The sequence below is a fragment of the Crocodylus siamensis genome, chromosome 2 (genome assembly GCF_052110815.1).
Source record: "Crocodylus siamensis isolate JL-2025a chromosome 2, ASM5211081v1, whole genome shotgun sequence".
Lineage (NCBI taxonomy): Eukaryota > Metazoa > Chordata > Crocodylia > Crocodylidae > Crocodylus > Crocodylus siamensis.
The window spans coordinates 16313252-16327789 of NC_143396.1; the positions used below are offsets into that span (position 1 = coordinate 16313252).

At 50.6% G+C, this 14538-nt stretch overlaps 1 long non-coding RNA gene across 1 annotated transcript in view; it reads right to left on the bottom strand.

Annotated features, from left to right (window-relative positions):
- The window catches only part of LOC149869999 (uncharacterized), a 92174-nt gene extending 84150 nt beyond the window's left edge, over positions 1-8024 (bottom strand). The window contains exon 1 of the long non-coding RNA XR_016440413.1: positions 6991-8024. This is a non-coding gene — a long non-coding RNA (uncharacterized LOC149869999). The remainder of the gene's footprint in view (positions 1-6990) is intronic.
- Between the last annotated feature and the right edge of the window lie 6514 nt (positions 8025-14538).

The window sequence follows — 14538 nt, forward strand, 5'->3', positions numbered from 1 at the left end:
CCTACTTGGCCCAGCCCCCGAGGGAGCTACGCGACCGGAGCCGCGCGAACAGGCTGCGTAAACAGGCGCTCAAGTTAGCGCAGAGTTCGCATGGGAGAGGGCGCGGGAGGGCACGAGACCCTGCCTGCGACCCCCCCCAGCCATAGCCAGCCCCAGCCATAGCTAGCCTACCAGAGGCATGACACGGATGGGCACGCGCCGCACCCCGAGGGTCCCCTCGGGCTCTACGGCCCCTCCACTGGGCACCTCAGAGACGGCCACCCAGACGGAGCCCATGGTTCCGGGCTCCACGCAGACGGAGCCCCTGGCTCTTGGCTGCAGGGGCTGCCTGTCCCTTTTTCAGGCTCTGAGGCCCGGAAGCATGGCCACCTCCCCTTGCAGGGTCTGCTCCCTACTGGGGTCTCTGGCGCGCCAGCTGGAGGAGCTCCAGGCCACAGTCCAGAGACTGCGTGCCATCAGGGACTGTGAGCAGAAGATAGACTCCTACTGCCAGGCCCTTCTCCCTTGGGAGCCACAGGGGAGAGCTCCGTCTCCCTCCGCGACTAAGGAGGACTCTGGGACCTCCCGCTCTGCCCAGTCAGGGGCATGGACCAAGGTGGTCAGGGGCCCGAAGGCCCGCCACACCAAGGCCCCTGCCCCGCCGGAGCTTAGCAACAGGTTCGCACCTCTTGCAGCCCCAGCAGAGCCCACGCAGTTGCCAGCACCCGCAAACAACCCAGGCTCAACCGCAGCTACTGGCCCCGCTCTCCCCAAGACAAAGTGTAAGGTGTTTGTTGTGGGAGACTCCATCCTGCGGGGCACTGAGGGGGCAATCTTCCGCCCCGACCCCTTAGCCCGGGAAGTCTGCTGCTTCCCGGGGGCCCGCATCCGAGACATTGCGGAGAGGATCCCTCAGCTCCTCCGGCCCACAGACCACTACCCCATGCTCCTTATTCATGTGGGCACCAATGACATGGCTCAGAGCACCCCCAGCCAGGTCATGGGGTGCTACAGGGAGTTGGGAGTGGGGCTTAGGGGTCTGGGAGCTCAGGTGGTGTTTTCCTCGATCCTCCCAGTCTTGGGCTATGGGCTGAGGAGGGAGAGGAGGATCCACGCGGTGAACCAAAGACTGCGGAGCTGGTGTTATCGGGAACGCTTTGGCTTCCATGACCACAGCCCACTCTTTGGAGAGAGAGGCAGCGAGCTGCTGGGAAGAGATGGCCTTCACTTCTCTCCCCTGGGGAGGAGGCTCTTCTCACCCAAGCTGGCTGAGCTGCTCCACTGGGCTTTAAACTAAGCCCGCTGAACGGCCCTTGCAAAGCCAGCGGACCAAGGCACTTAAAGGGGCACTTAAGGGAGCCCACCCCTGCCCCAGCCCTGGCACAATCTGTGGGCAAGGCAAGAGCCCCCAAGGGCACACTTGCCTGCCTGTGCACTAATGCCAGGAGCCTGGGCAACAAGCAGGATGAGCTCATCCTCCTGCTCAGTGCAAAGAAATATGATGTCATTGGGATAACGGAGACCTGGTGGGACTCCACCCATGACTGGACCACGGGTATAGAGGGCTATACCCTGTACAGGAGGGATCGTGTTGACAAAAGGGGCGGGGATGTAGCTCTCTATGTGAAGGAAGGCTACATGTCCCTGCAAGCTGATATTGGCGACCGGCATGGACAGCTAGAGACCCTCTGGGTAAAAATTCGTGGGGAATTAGGCACAGGGGACACAACGGTGGGAGTCTACTACAGACCTCCCACTCAAAGTCCCGAGCTTGACCAGGAGTTCGCCCGGGAACTGACTGAGGCCACTTGCTCCAGGACCTTGGTTGTCATGGGTGACTTCAATTACCCGGACATCTCCTGGGAAGATCACTCAGCTAAATCTGAGCGGGCGCAAAGCTTTCTCTTGTGCGTGGATGACCTCTACCTGACTCAAGAAGTCTATGGGCCAACGAGAGGCAAAGCGCTGCTTGACCTGGTACTGGCTACGGGGGATGACCTAATCGGCAACCTAGTGATTGATGGGAAGTTGGGTGACAGCAACCACGAGCTGATCACCTTCACCATCCGCCATAAAGCTGGCAAGTCAGTCAGCAACACAGAAGTCCTTGACTTCAGAAAAGCCGACTTTGACAAGCTCAAGAGGCTAGTCGGTCACGCCCTTGGGGACCATGACCCCAGGGAGATGGGAGTTCAAGAAGAGTGGTTGCTTCTCAAGGAAGCGATCCTCAGTGCACAAGTCAAATCTATTCCAACACGGAGGAAAGGCAGCAAGAAGGCACAGCAGCCCCCCTGGCTCTCCAGAGACCTAGTGGACCTACTGTGGCTAAAAAGGAAAGCCTACAAAGGATGGAGGACGGGATTCACCTCCAAGGAGGATTACTCCGCGCTGGTCCGGTCCTGCAGGGAGCAAACCAGGAAAGCCAAGGCTGCAACTGAACTCCAACTAGCTTCAGGCATCAAGGACAACAAAAAGTCCTTTTTCAGGTATGTGGGGAGCCAGAGGAAAAGCAAGGGCAATGTTGGACCCCTGCTAAACCAGATGGGGCAACTGACAACTGACGCCCAGGAAAAAGCCAACCTATTAAATAGGTACTTTGTGTCAGTCTTTCATCAGTCACACAGGATGCCCATGCCTGCTATGGGACAGGGAAATCTGGGTGAGGGGGATCCCCTACCCTCCATCAATGCTGACCTCGTGAAGGAACACCTTGAGAAGCTGGTTACCTTCAAGTCAGCCGGCCTTGACAATCTGCACTCCAGGGTACTCAAGGAGCTGGCAAGCGTCATAGCCCAGCCCCTGGCACGGATCTTTGAAAACTCCTGGCGCTCTGGTGTAGTGCCCGAAGACTGGAAGAAGGCCAATGTGGTGCCGATCTTCAAGAAAGGGAGGAGAGTGGGCAGGGGGCTGGACTCGATGATCTCCCGAGGTCCCTTCCAGCCCTAATGTTTATGAAATCTATGAAAGTCAGCTGGGGTCATAGGATCCCAGCAAGATAAGCATCCAATTTACTCTTGAAGGTGTTTAATGTAGGTGCTTGAACCACCTCCAATGGCAGGTTGTTCCAGACCTTGGAGGCTCGGACAGTAAAGAAATTCTTCCTTATGTCCAGCCTGAAACGGTCTCGCACGAGTTTGTGACCGTTCGACCTTGTCATCCCTTGGGGCGCTCTGGTGAACAAACGTTCCCCCAGATCCTGGTGGTCACCCCTGATTAACTTATAGGTGGCCATCAGATCACCCCTGAGCCTACACTTTTCCAGGCTAAAGAACCCCATGCCTCTCAGCCTGTCGTCGTAAGGTCTGTTTTCCTGACCGCTGATCATGCACGTGGCTCTTCTCTGGATGCCAAAGTCCAATTCATAAGAACAGGGGTGGGCAAAACGTGGCCTGGGGACCAGATGTGGCCCGCCAGGCCATTCTATCCTGCCCACAGGGCCCCTAAAACATTTAGAAAATTAATATTTATCTGCCCTGCCCTCAATGGCTTGCTAAAACTCAGTAAGCGGCCTTTTGCCCAAAATAATTGCCCGTCCCTGCAGAAGAAGGATCCCCAGGAAGCTCTTCACCTTACACAACTATCAACCACAAGCCCAGGAATGCAGGTCCCACCTTGGGTGATAAAGTCAGTGAGAGAAAACTTAAATTCACCCCTGATACTTCAGGTTTCAGTGCTGTTACATCACACACTTCCTTACTTCATTACATTCAGTGGGACTCTATGGAGTGATATGCTAGGGGAAGAGAATCAGACTCTATGGGACAGATTTTGTTGCACCTAACCAGAGTCAGGCATCCTAACGTGATCCTATTCCCCTCTGCTCAAGTCTCTGAAAAGCTGTTACCAAACAAAGATGGGTGACCTCCTCGCTGGTTTTTTGTGACTCAGTCTTCACGGTAACACAAGTGGGTTACAAAAGTAGATGCATTCATAACTTTTCAGGATTTGAACAGGGTGGAACAGAATCGCACTTAGAAGTCCACTTAGATGCTAAAGAGGTGGAATAAAATCCAACTTAAATGATTCCTTGCACAGCATTCAGTTTTTACTGGTATTATAGCAGTACCTTTCAATGCCAACTAAGTCTGGGATACCAGTGAGCTAGGCACTGTATAAACATAGATTGAGTTCCTCAAAGGAAGATCTGTCTGCCCCTATCTAAATAGACTACTTAGATTCAGGGTGGGATGAAGCTATGGCCCAGCTTCTGCTTCTTTTGCTCACATGAAATACCACCTTACACCTTGATTTCAGTAGAACAAACTCATATAATTGAAAAACTCATGGAATAATGTGCTACTTGGTGTGATATAGGGTGGTCAAAACTGACCTTGTATTAGGTCTTATCTTTGACCTTGGCCGTCAGCCTTGACCCCCTGTGCAGCTGAATGTTCTAGGAATTTCACAACCAAAATGTCCTGGAACACCCTTCATAAATTCATAAAGTGGGCATGCTAGAAGGGAGGAATAGGCTGCAATCTGACCTAGACAGGTTACAGGGGTGGGTGGATGAGAACAGAATGGGATTCAACACTGGCAAGTGCAAAGTGATGCACCTGGGGAGGAACAACCGGCACCAGACCTACAGGCTGGCAGAAAAGGATCTTGGAGTCATCATTGATGCCAAGATGAACATGGGCCGGCAGTGGGGGGAGGCAGTCAGGAAGGCCAACCGCACCTTGTCACGCATCTACAGATGCATCTCGAGCCGGTCCAGGGAGGTGATCCTCCCCCTCTATGTGGCACTGGTCAGGCCGCAGCTGGAGTACTGCGTCCAGTTCTGGGCGCTGCACTTCAGGAGGGATGTGGACAACATGGAGAGGGTCCAGAGGAGGCCACTCGCATGATCAGGGGACAGCAGGGCAGGCCCTACGAGGAGAGGCTGCAGGACCTGACCCTGTTCAGCCTCCGCAAGAGAAGGCTGAGGGGGGATCTTGTGGCCTGTTATAAACTAGTCAGGGGGGATCAGCAGGCATTGGGGGAGTCCCTGTTCCCCCGAGCACCGCCAGGAGTGGCCAGGAATAACAGTCACAAGCTGGCAGAGGGTAGGTTTAGGTTAGATATCAGGAGGCGCGACTTCACAGTCAGGGTGGCTAGGATCTGGAACCAACTTCCAAGAGAAGTGGTGCAGGCTCCTACCCTGGGGGTCTTTAAGAGGAGGTTGGATGTACACCTTGCTGGGGTCATTTGACCCCAGTACTCCTTCCTGCCATGGCAAGGGGTCGGACTAGATGATCCGCTCAGGTCCCTTACAAACCTAGAAACTATGAAACTATTTCAAGTGCATCCTTGCACATGTACACACACACACACATGCATACAACTTCCATTCTTTCATCAATGTGCAGCTCCTGGATGTTCAACTGGTTAGATTGCTCTGTGCAGCTCAAAGAGGATGAAGTCAGCATTTAAGTAGATCATTGATAAAAATAGAAAATCATAAAAAAAAATAGGTGCTATTTCAGTCACACCTCTGACTTTAAATGGCAGGGATGCTGGTTGAGATCACTGGCTCCATTACAAGCAAAAGCCCCAATTAGAGCACATACACGAGCTAACTCAAAGAGCTTAGCTTCCGTTTTAACATGGAGCTTTATAAATCTCTTTCTATAATAAATACTCACAGCAAGATCTACGATGCCTCCCTGCATGCGAATATCCCAAAGCTCCTTACAAGAGAATCAATTAACCCTTGCCCTCCCCGACTGTCTTCCCTCTTGTAGGAGAATCTAACCATTGATGCATACAAATGTAGACAGATGCCGTCTTTTGAATGCAAATACCTGTATACGAAAATACAGCCAAAGAACGCATCCTTGTATCATAAGGCTATTGGAATCAGTTCCAAATTGGTGCTAGTATGTGAACAGTGTTTGAAATATGGTATTACGCTTCTGAAATCTGTCTGCCTGAAATCCATGCTTACCTTCCCTTCTCATATCATACAAGTAACATGAATTATTCCTTTTTCCTCACAACACTCTTGTGAGGTAAGAGAGTATAACTTCTGCTTTACAGCTGCCCAGTTAAAGCACAGATGAGCTAAATCTAAGGTCACCCATGAAGTCTGTGGCTGAAACTGGAAGAGAACCAGATTTCCTAAGTCCAGTAACTTAACCACAATCTGAAAATGATGAGAAACGTTCTCTATGTATGCTCTGCCTCCCACAAGATTGAGATTTCTGATAGTAAAGGTCTCCTCTATCTAAAAAGGCATCACAACAGCTAGTGCCGGAAGTGGAAACTTGCCAAATGCAGATAGGAAGCCATGTGCAAATCTTTTAAGAATGAGGATACCCAGCAATGGAAGAACTTGCCTGAAGATAAAGTGGATTCCTAACACCTGATGTATTTGAATTAATACAGGGCATCTTCCTTAAGAGATGCATTAACTCAGCCAGAAGTTGGAGGCTTGATATAGGATGGAATAGCATAGGCTTCATCCAGAAGTGGATCCAGGATTTTACAAAGAGGTGCAGTTGCAGTGAGCAGTGCTGCAGGGGTGGCTGCACCCATCACTCCCGGCCTCCTCCCCCCATTCCCACACCGGGGCAGGCAGACCACACAAAAGGAGCAGCAGCTGGGGACTTAAGTCATGAAGAACCTATGACTTCTGCCTCCCTCTTCCCTGCCATGCTCAGAGGCACGTTCCCTCCCCTCCCATTCCCTCTTCTGCCTGCAACTGCCAGGGGCCATGCTATCTTGGGGGTCTGGGGCGCTCCTGTCCACTCCAGCCAGGCTATGCAGGGGCTGCGCTTACCTATGACTGCCGCAGTGGTGGTAGTAGCAGGTGGGCACTTTCCCCTTCCCTGCACCTCCTCCCAGGCTGGCAGGGAGCACCCAAGGGGAGCAGGCCCAGGCCCTGCACAGCCCAGCTGGAGCAGGCAGGAGCTCCCCTCACCCCTGGGACAGTGGGGAGGGAAGTGGTGGCAGGCTGGCGAGGGACAAAAGGGAGGGAGAGATGGGAAGGAGATGGGCACACAGAAGGGGACGGAGGAAGGGAATTCTTACCTTCTTTGGGACTCTAGTCCCTGGCTGCTGATCCTGAGGCACGGTCAGAAAGTGAGGTGCAGCCACACTAATACACCCCCTCTGAATCCACCCCTGCCTTCGTCATGTAGGAGGCCAGGCCAAATGATCAGAGCAATCCCTTCTGGCCTTAAATCCACAATAAAGAATTGGCTGTTTCAGAACAGCGATATCAGCAGTTTTTGGTCCAAGCACTTCGAATCATTTGTCTTGTAAATCCTTGCACCTTTTCCCTGCAGGTCTCTGTAGGTTCAGTAGGATCCAGCCTCATGAAGCCAATTGGGCACCCAAGTCTGAGATTGTTCCTTTCTCCTCCGATCCCTAAAAACCAGTAACAGAAGGTGAATGGTTCCTTCTCATCACCGCTTTTTGTGACTTAACCTTCAGGCAAAAATGGGCAAAAATAGCACGTGAATACTTTGTCAGGGACTTGAGCAGGGTGGAATAGTATCACATTTAGATGGTGAATAGGTATCTGTTCCCACTGTTCCCAACACACAGCCTTGCTGTACTCTGCCTTCAAGAAAATACCTTGCTGGCAAAGCACTCGCAATAGCTTTTTTCTTCAGTCACCTTCTTACCCCAGTAAGACTTGGACCCGTAACTGGCCCGGCCTGTAACAACTTCCTCGAGAGAACCCTTCCCACCTTGCCAACTGGACACATGGAGGAAGAGCTGAACAAGAAATGTCCCATGCTTCTTTGCTCCAGTCACGGCAGTCAGCCAAGCACACTCAAGACAGGCCCGTACTTGCTGGAAAAGACTTCCGAGCAAGTTCTGCAATGGTGCCATTATGGTACTAGCAATTCAGTTGGTGGCACACCTTCCTCCAAGTCACAAGAAAGCAACCTCCCATGAAAAGAAACCCAGACTGAAGTCCGCGATTTGTAACGGTCGTAACCATGTTGCTAGGGGGAAGTGCCTACCTCGCCTATGCGCTGCCTCTGGCGCACTTTGGGCGTTCTCTTCCTTTCCCATAAAGCTGTGCAGGGTTTCATGGTCCCTTGCCAACATGAGTGCACTCTAGACCAGTTTTGTGATCCTTGGAGCCCCTCCGGACCTGCAGGTAAAGGCATGGGGGGGTCTGATGCATAATCCACACACACGGCAGAAGGAGTGCTTATGGGATCCAGCAGAAGATCCTGTCGTTCCTTATTGCTGGTGCAGGGGAAGCCTGGGATCAGGATGCAAGCGTCTGAGGCTAAGAGTCCCTTCAGCTGACAGGGCTCCCAGCCCCAGGAGCAAATAGCGCTAAAGGTTCAATTCACGGTGTGACAGGAACCAGTCACGAAGCTATTGCACATTTTTTTGTGGTGGACCTTTGCAGCTTATTCGCATTTTATCATGCCATTCATTGAGTCAATGTGTGGCCAGGTCAAAACTTAAAACATGATTACTTACTTACCTGAAACAAGCCATCCCTGAATTTAAGACAACCCTGAATTTAGGGTGACCCCCCAATAATGAGATTCTATATACCATAAATGTATATATTTATATATATACACACACACAAACCAACGCACATAATATATGTGTGTGTACATATATAATGATCTAATACTATTAATGATGTTATATAATGATAAAATATATATGATCTTTTTTATATATTAGAACATAATAATTGGAGGATCATCTTAAATTTGTCCTCCCTACTACTGCAGGCAGTGGGGGGAGAAGTGATGAGGGGGGTAGCAAAGGGGCAAGTAGTGGGAGAACAGACAGTGGGAGAGGCAGTAGTGGGGCAGTGAGGGAGGCACTAAGGGGCAGGCAGTGGTAGGAGGCAGGCAGCGTGGAGGTGGTGGTCCTGGAAGTAGGGGAGACAGGCAGCTTGCCCTCTGCTGCCTGCCACCCCACTTGCTCCCCCTTGAGCCTGCCCTGCCTAGCCTCAGGGCCCTGCTCCCCCTTCCCCTGCCCCCCACTCCCCCTCTCCATACCACCTTTGCCCTCCACACCCCCAGGTTGCCACTTCTTCCTGTCTACCTCCCTGAAAGACTCTACCTCCCCCGCCGCCCCTCCACCTCTCCCTTGCCTTTCCTCCACACTAGCAGGGTCTGTCCCTGCTCCAGCCTGGCCCCATAGCAGTGGCACAGAGTCAGCACTGCTGCCACAGGGCCAGGCTGGAGCATGTGCTCCAGGCTGCAGTGAAGACCATAAAGAAGCGTGCAGCGGGGGGGGAGAGGAGGAGATGTGGCACAGGGGGCAGACAGGGAGCAGCGGGGGCTTGAGGCTACAGGGGAGGAGTGACAGGGAGTGCAGAGGCGGGGGGGCAGGCACCTGGGATTGAGGCCAAAGCTGGAGCCGCTGCCTTGTAACACGATTGTAAAATCAGGGGCATTGTCCCCTGGTTTAAATGGGGGGAAAATCATCATCTTTTAAAACAGTAAATATGGTAACTTGTAAAATCACTCCTTAAGTGTAATGTATGGCAGAGGCCTTGTGCACAGTCTGAAAAGCCTGCATCTTTTCACCTGAAAGGTACTTTTCAATCCAAGAAGTGGCTGATGCTGCAGTGGTCAGGTGCTATATAGAAATGGTCTAGCACTCAGCAGGCATACCTACACATGCACTTTACTGCACATTAGACTAATGTAATGATCAGTAAAGCACCACCATCTATATGTGTGCAGCAATTACTGAGCATCAGATAAATTTAAAGAGCCATTTGCTAGTACCGACAGATACAGGTACTAGAAAACAGCACTGGAAACTAATGCCTCCCATGGACCTCAGCTGAGAAGCATGAAATCCAGGTGTATGGCTGTGTCCCATATCAGAACAGGCCAGAAATTATACTCTATCATAAAAATTAAGGGCTGGAAGTGACCTTAAAAGATCATCAAGTCCCCCTGCTCTGGGAAGTACTACTGCTGAGATCAAATGATCCCAGCAAAGTGTCTGTCCAGTCTCCTCTTGAAGACCTCCAAGGCTGGGGACTCACCACCTCCCTGGGAAGTCTATTCCAGATTCTGGTCATCTTTACTATAAAGAAGTTCTTCCTTACATCCAACCTGAAACCATCCTCCAACAGTTATGGCCATTGCTCCTTCCCCTCCCCTAGTGAACAGTTTTTCTCCCAGCTCCTGATATTCACCCCTTACATACTTACCGACAGCCACCAAGATCCCCCCCAGTCTTCTCTTCCCCAGGCTGAACAGTCCCAGATCCCTTACTCTTTCCACATAAGGTTTGTTCTCCAGACCGTTAATCATTCTTGTGGCCCTTCTCTGGATCCTTTCAGATTCTCCACGTCTTTTCTGAAGTGCAGCGCCCAGAACTGGAACCAGTCCTCCAGCTGGGGTCTCACCAGCACCAAGTAGAGAGGAAGTATCACTTCCTTAGCCCTGCTCGTGACACATCAGCTAATGCATCCCAATATGCTATTAGCTGTATTGACTACAGCATCACGCTGGCAGCTCATGTTCATCCTGTGATCAACCATAACCCCGAGGTCCCTTTCAGCCATTGTGCTGGCCAGGACATCTCCTCCTAATGTGTATTCATGTCACTGGTTACTTCTCAGATGAAGTACTCTGCATGTATCCTTATTTTTTTACTGTATCCAGTTCCACTGCACCCACCTTTCCAGCTTGCCCAGGTCCACTTGGATCCACTTCTTATCCCCCAGCATGACTGCTTTTCTCCATAACTTAATATTTTCTGCAGACTTGGCCAGTGTGCTTTCCACAATCTCATCTAAATCATTGATAAAGATGCTGAACAGCAGGGCCAAGAACCCAACACTGCAGGACACCACGGGCCACCTTCCACCAAGACAATACAGACCCATCTACTAACACTCTCTGGGTTCAACAGCTTAGCCAGTTCCCTACCCACTCGACCATGGACCCTGCCAGCCCACAATCCCCCAGTATTTTTATAAGAGCATCATGGGAGATCATATCAAAGGCTTTTTTAAAATCCAAGTATATGACATGTCTCCCACATACATCTCAGCTGTATGTTACTTGATCATAGATGGAGACAAGGTTGATCAGATGTGATCTGCCTGCTATGAAACCATGTTGGCTATCCTTCAGCATCATGCCTTCTGCCAGTCTCTCACAAATGGACTTCTTGATAATTTTTTCCAAAATTTTACCCAGTATCGAGGTCAAACTGACTGGCCTACAGTCTCCTAGATACTCCCTCCTCCTCTTCCTAAATATTGGCACAACACTGGTGCTTTTCCAGTTTTCCTAGACCTCTCCCAAGCACCACAAGTCTTCAAATACCTTTGCCAATTGTCCTGCAATGACTCCAGCCTAACAGTTTAGGAGCTGGGCCCTGTGAGCTGGATCCAGACTGTGAGTTTTCTCATGGACCAAACAGCTTTTCCCTCCTTTTCCCTTGCCACTGATCATACTTGCCAGGAGCAACTAGAAACTCTGATTTCAGTGGTAGGTAGGGAGAGAGGGGAGGTACACTAACTTAACTCCCTGGGCAGCCCAAAGTTTTGGTCAAGATTCAGCGTGTATAAGGAGCAGGGGCGAGTCTGAACAGAAATTTGCCCCTTGATGGGTTGTGACTTATCAAACTCTCAAAGGGAAACTTCTTATAAGCATGGGCCTCCATAGTGGGTTCAGGTAAAAGCCAAAAACTTACTGTAACTAAAGAAGCTGGAAACCCCTAAGCATGTTGTTAGAGTGATCAGGGTCTAAAAGAGTTGGGGATTGCAAAGGAGATAGGAAAAGCAGTGGTGAATCCTGGGGAGCAGCCGTGGCGACCGCTAGTGGCAGGCACCGGAGCCGCAATCCCCAGCAGCACGCCCAGCCGCACCAGCTCTTCTGCAGGCTTCCCTACCCAGCACCTGCCACTGTTGGCTGCGGCAGATGGTAGAGCTCCCCAGTGGCAGCCCTGGGTGAGTCTCCCTTCCCAGCTGGGTGGGTTACGTGGTAGCTCCCCTGGCTTGGTTTGTCAGTGACCAAGGCTGTTAACTTTCAGTAATGAAGGTTTTAAGATTGTGCATTGGCCCCTTTTCCCCACTGTAATAAGCCCTGTTTCAGGTTACCATTGCTCGTGAAGGGAAAGTCTGTTCACAGTCGAACACCCAGCTGAATTTTCTTTCCCAGCTTTCTGGGGTGGGGGCGCGGGATTTAAGAAGTTTGTGTTATATTTGAACCCCTGTTACTGGCACCCAGTGCCTGGCAGGTGGGTCACACCAATATAGGGCAAAATGTGTCTCTCTTGTTCTTCTCCTGCCTTGCCAGGTGTAAAAGTCAGTGGAGGGTGGGAGGCACCATGAAACTACTTCACCTAAGCTCCCCTACTGGTGGGCTAGGGGAACAAAAGGGATGTGGTTAGTGGGTGGATCTGCCCACGACATGGTCCACTGCTTCCAATTCTTTTGGGCGTCCGCAGGTCTTAGCAGGAGGAAATCATCTATAGAACTGGATTTGCTGATACCCCACTCCTATCTCTACCTTCGAGGGGGCAGTTCCATCTCCTCCAAAGCCCTGAAGAAGTCACAGTTGCTCAGAGTTTGTAAAGGACACATACATTTCACCCAGAACATGAGCAAAGGGCAGTGGCCCTAGCACCAGCTTAAGGCCTTCCATTCTGCAATGCCAAATCATCTGTGTGTGACATGCTGGCTTGGGGACCCACCAAAATCAGACCACCTTGCATCCTAAAGCAGTTTTAAATTCTGCTCTCTAAATGTATCTGCGCATGCAGTTATGTGTGTGTGTGCGCGCGTGCATGTGTATGTGCATGGGCGTGCGTGCTTTAACCACCTTTTGCTCAGACACCACCTAGACTCACCCGTCTTGGTCTATAGCACTGAGAGAGGAGAAAAGAAAGACCTCTGATTCACAGGCACTGGAAGAGTAAATGAGAAATTGTTCCAAACAAATTGCAGCTTTCACATCAGCAGACCACATAGTGGAACTGCAACAACTGAGTGCTCTTTGAGCAATGTCAGGAACTGCAGGGATTCCAACTTAATGTAGTTACTATTTGCTTATAAATAGTGCCAGTGGGTGGAAATTCCCAGCTTAATTTTCATGAGAGAAGGAAAACAAGCTAAAAGACTCTTCTCTTGAAGCACTGTAATTCACTGCATTGTGCCATGAAAAGATGGGCCTGTGAGAGGTGACAAACTAGCAACCTTGGAGAACAAAGACCTTCCCTTTTACGCAGGGACGGACATGGAGTAGCTCACAAAGTGTGCTGCACGAGCCACGGTAGTCACCGGCTACTACTCCCAGCTAATGAGTAAGTCCATGAGCTGAAGTAGCAGGGGACTGTCCTTTGGAGACAAAGTCCCCATGTTCACTCCTCACTCACAGTCATTCAACCAAAAGATTGTCATGTGAAACCACTGTGTACCTTGGCACAAGATCATGTGCATGATACTGTTTAATTTTGTTACATGTTCCCCATCTCTGACAGGTCCACAGAAGATAGCCTCTCTACCCAGACTACAAACAAAGCTTAAAGTAAAGGTATTCTGATGTGGACACATGTCCACTAGAAATGAAGATTCAAGACTAGTTGTCATGACTTGCTCCCAATAGACTCCACTGCAGGGGCAAGCAATTATTTCGGGCAGAGGGCCGCTCACTGAGTTTTGGCAAGCCATCAAGGGCTGCATGACAGGTAGCCAGGGGAAAACAAATATTCATTTTCTAAATTTTGGGGGGCCCCGTGGGCCGGATAGAATGGCCTAGCGGGCCGCATCCGGCCCACGGGCCGCATTTTGCCCACCCCTGCTCCACTGCATGCTAGATGTTTTCTAGGCATTCAAGACCAGCTCCAGAAACAAGGGGTGCCTGATCAAGTGAGTTTTGTCCAAACTGATCTGGGCTCCTTGTCTCTGTGATTCCCACTGAATAGACACTTTTTGGCACAAGTGTCTCAATTGTTTCTTTGGTGTTGGGGTGGGTTACAAAGCTAGGGGAACAGGTACATCAACAAGATAAGCTAACATGTGCTTTAATGGCATTTGCTACTCCATGTAAGAGTCCACATATGTTTTCTTTGCCCTGTGGTAAATGTGAAGTAGTTTGCTCCAGTTCATTAAGAGCTAACCTACCTCACATACGCCACAGGATAAGAGCGGGCACATTGGCCATTACTGAAGAGTAGCTGATGTGGTACATTCATCCCCCAGCTTACCTCAGTCACTTCTTTATATGCTCATAACATTCATGGTTTGAGACTGCACAGCTGGCCTTTCAACTCCCACAAAACTGAGGTAATGCGAAAAAAAATGCCAGTTTTATTCTGAGTTTTGCAGGTGCCTCATAGGTTTCAAGAAGCACCCAAACACAAGAGCAGAAGCTCTGCGAACTGAAAGTGATAAGGAAGGCTGCAAACCCCAGCCTGCCATAACTGATACAGTTTGCAAAGCTGTTGCTGTAGACACCCACGCAGTTCATCCAGGCCGTGTAACTTTAATGAACAATCGAGTCCATGGCTGAACCAGAGGTGAACTGTTAGCATCAAAACCCCACCTAAGGCAGTTTGGATTTAGAGGAGGCATACCCTGCAGCCTTTTTTCTCAAAAATCTCATGGTAAAGACA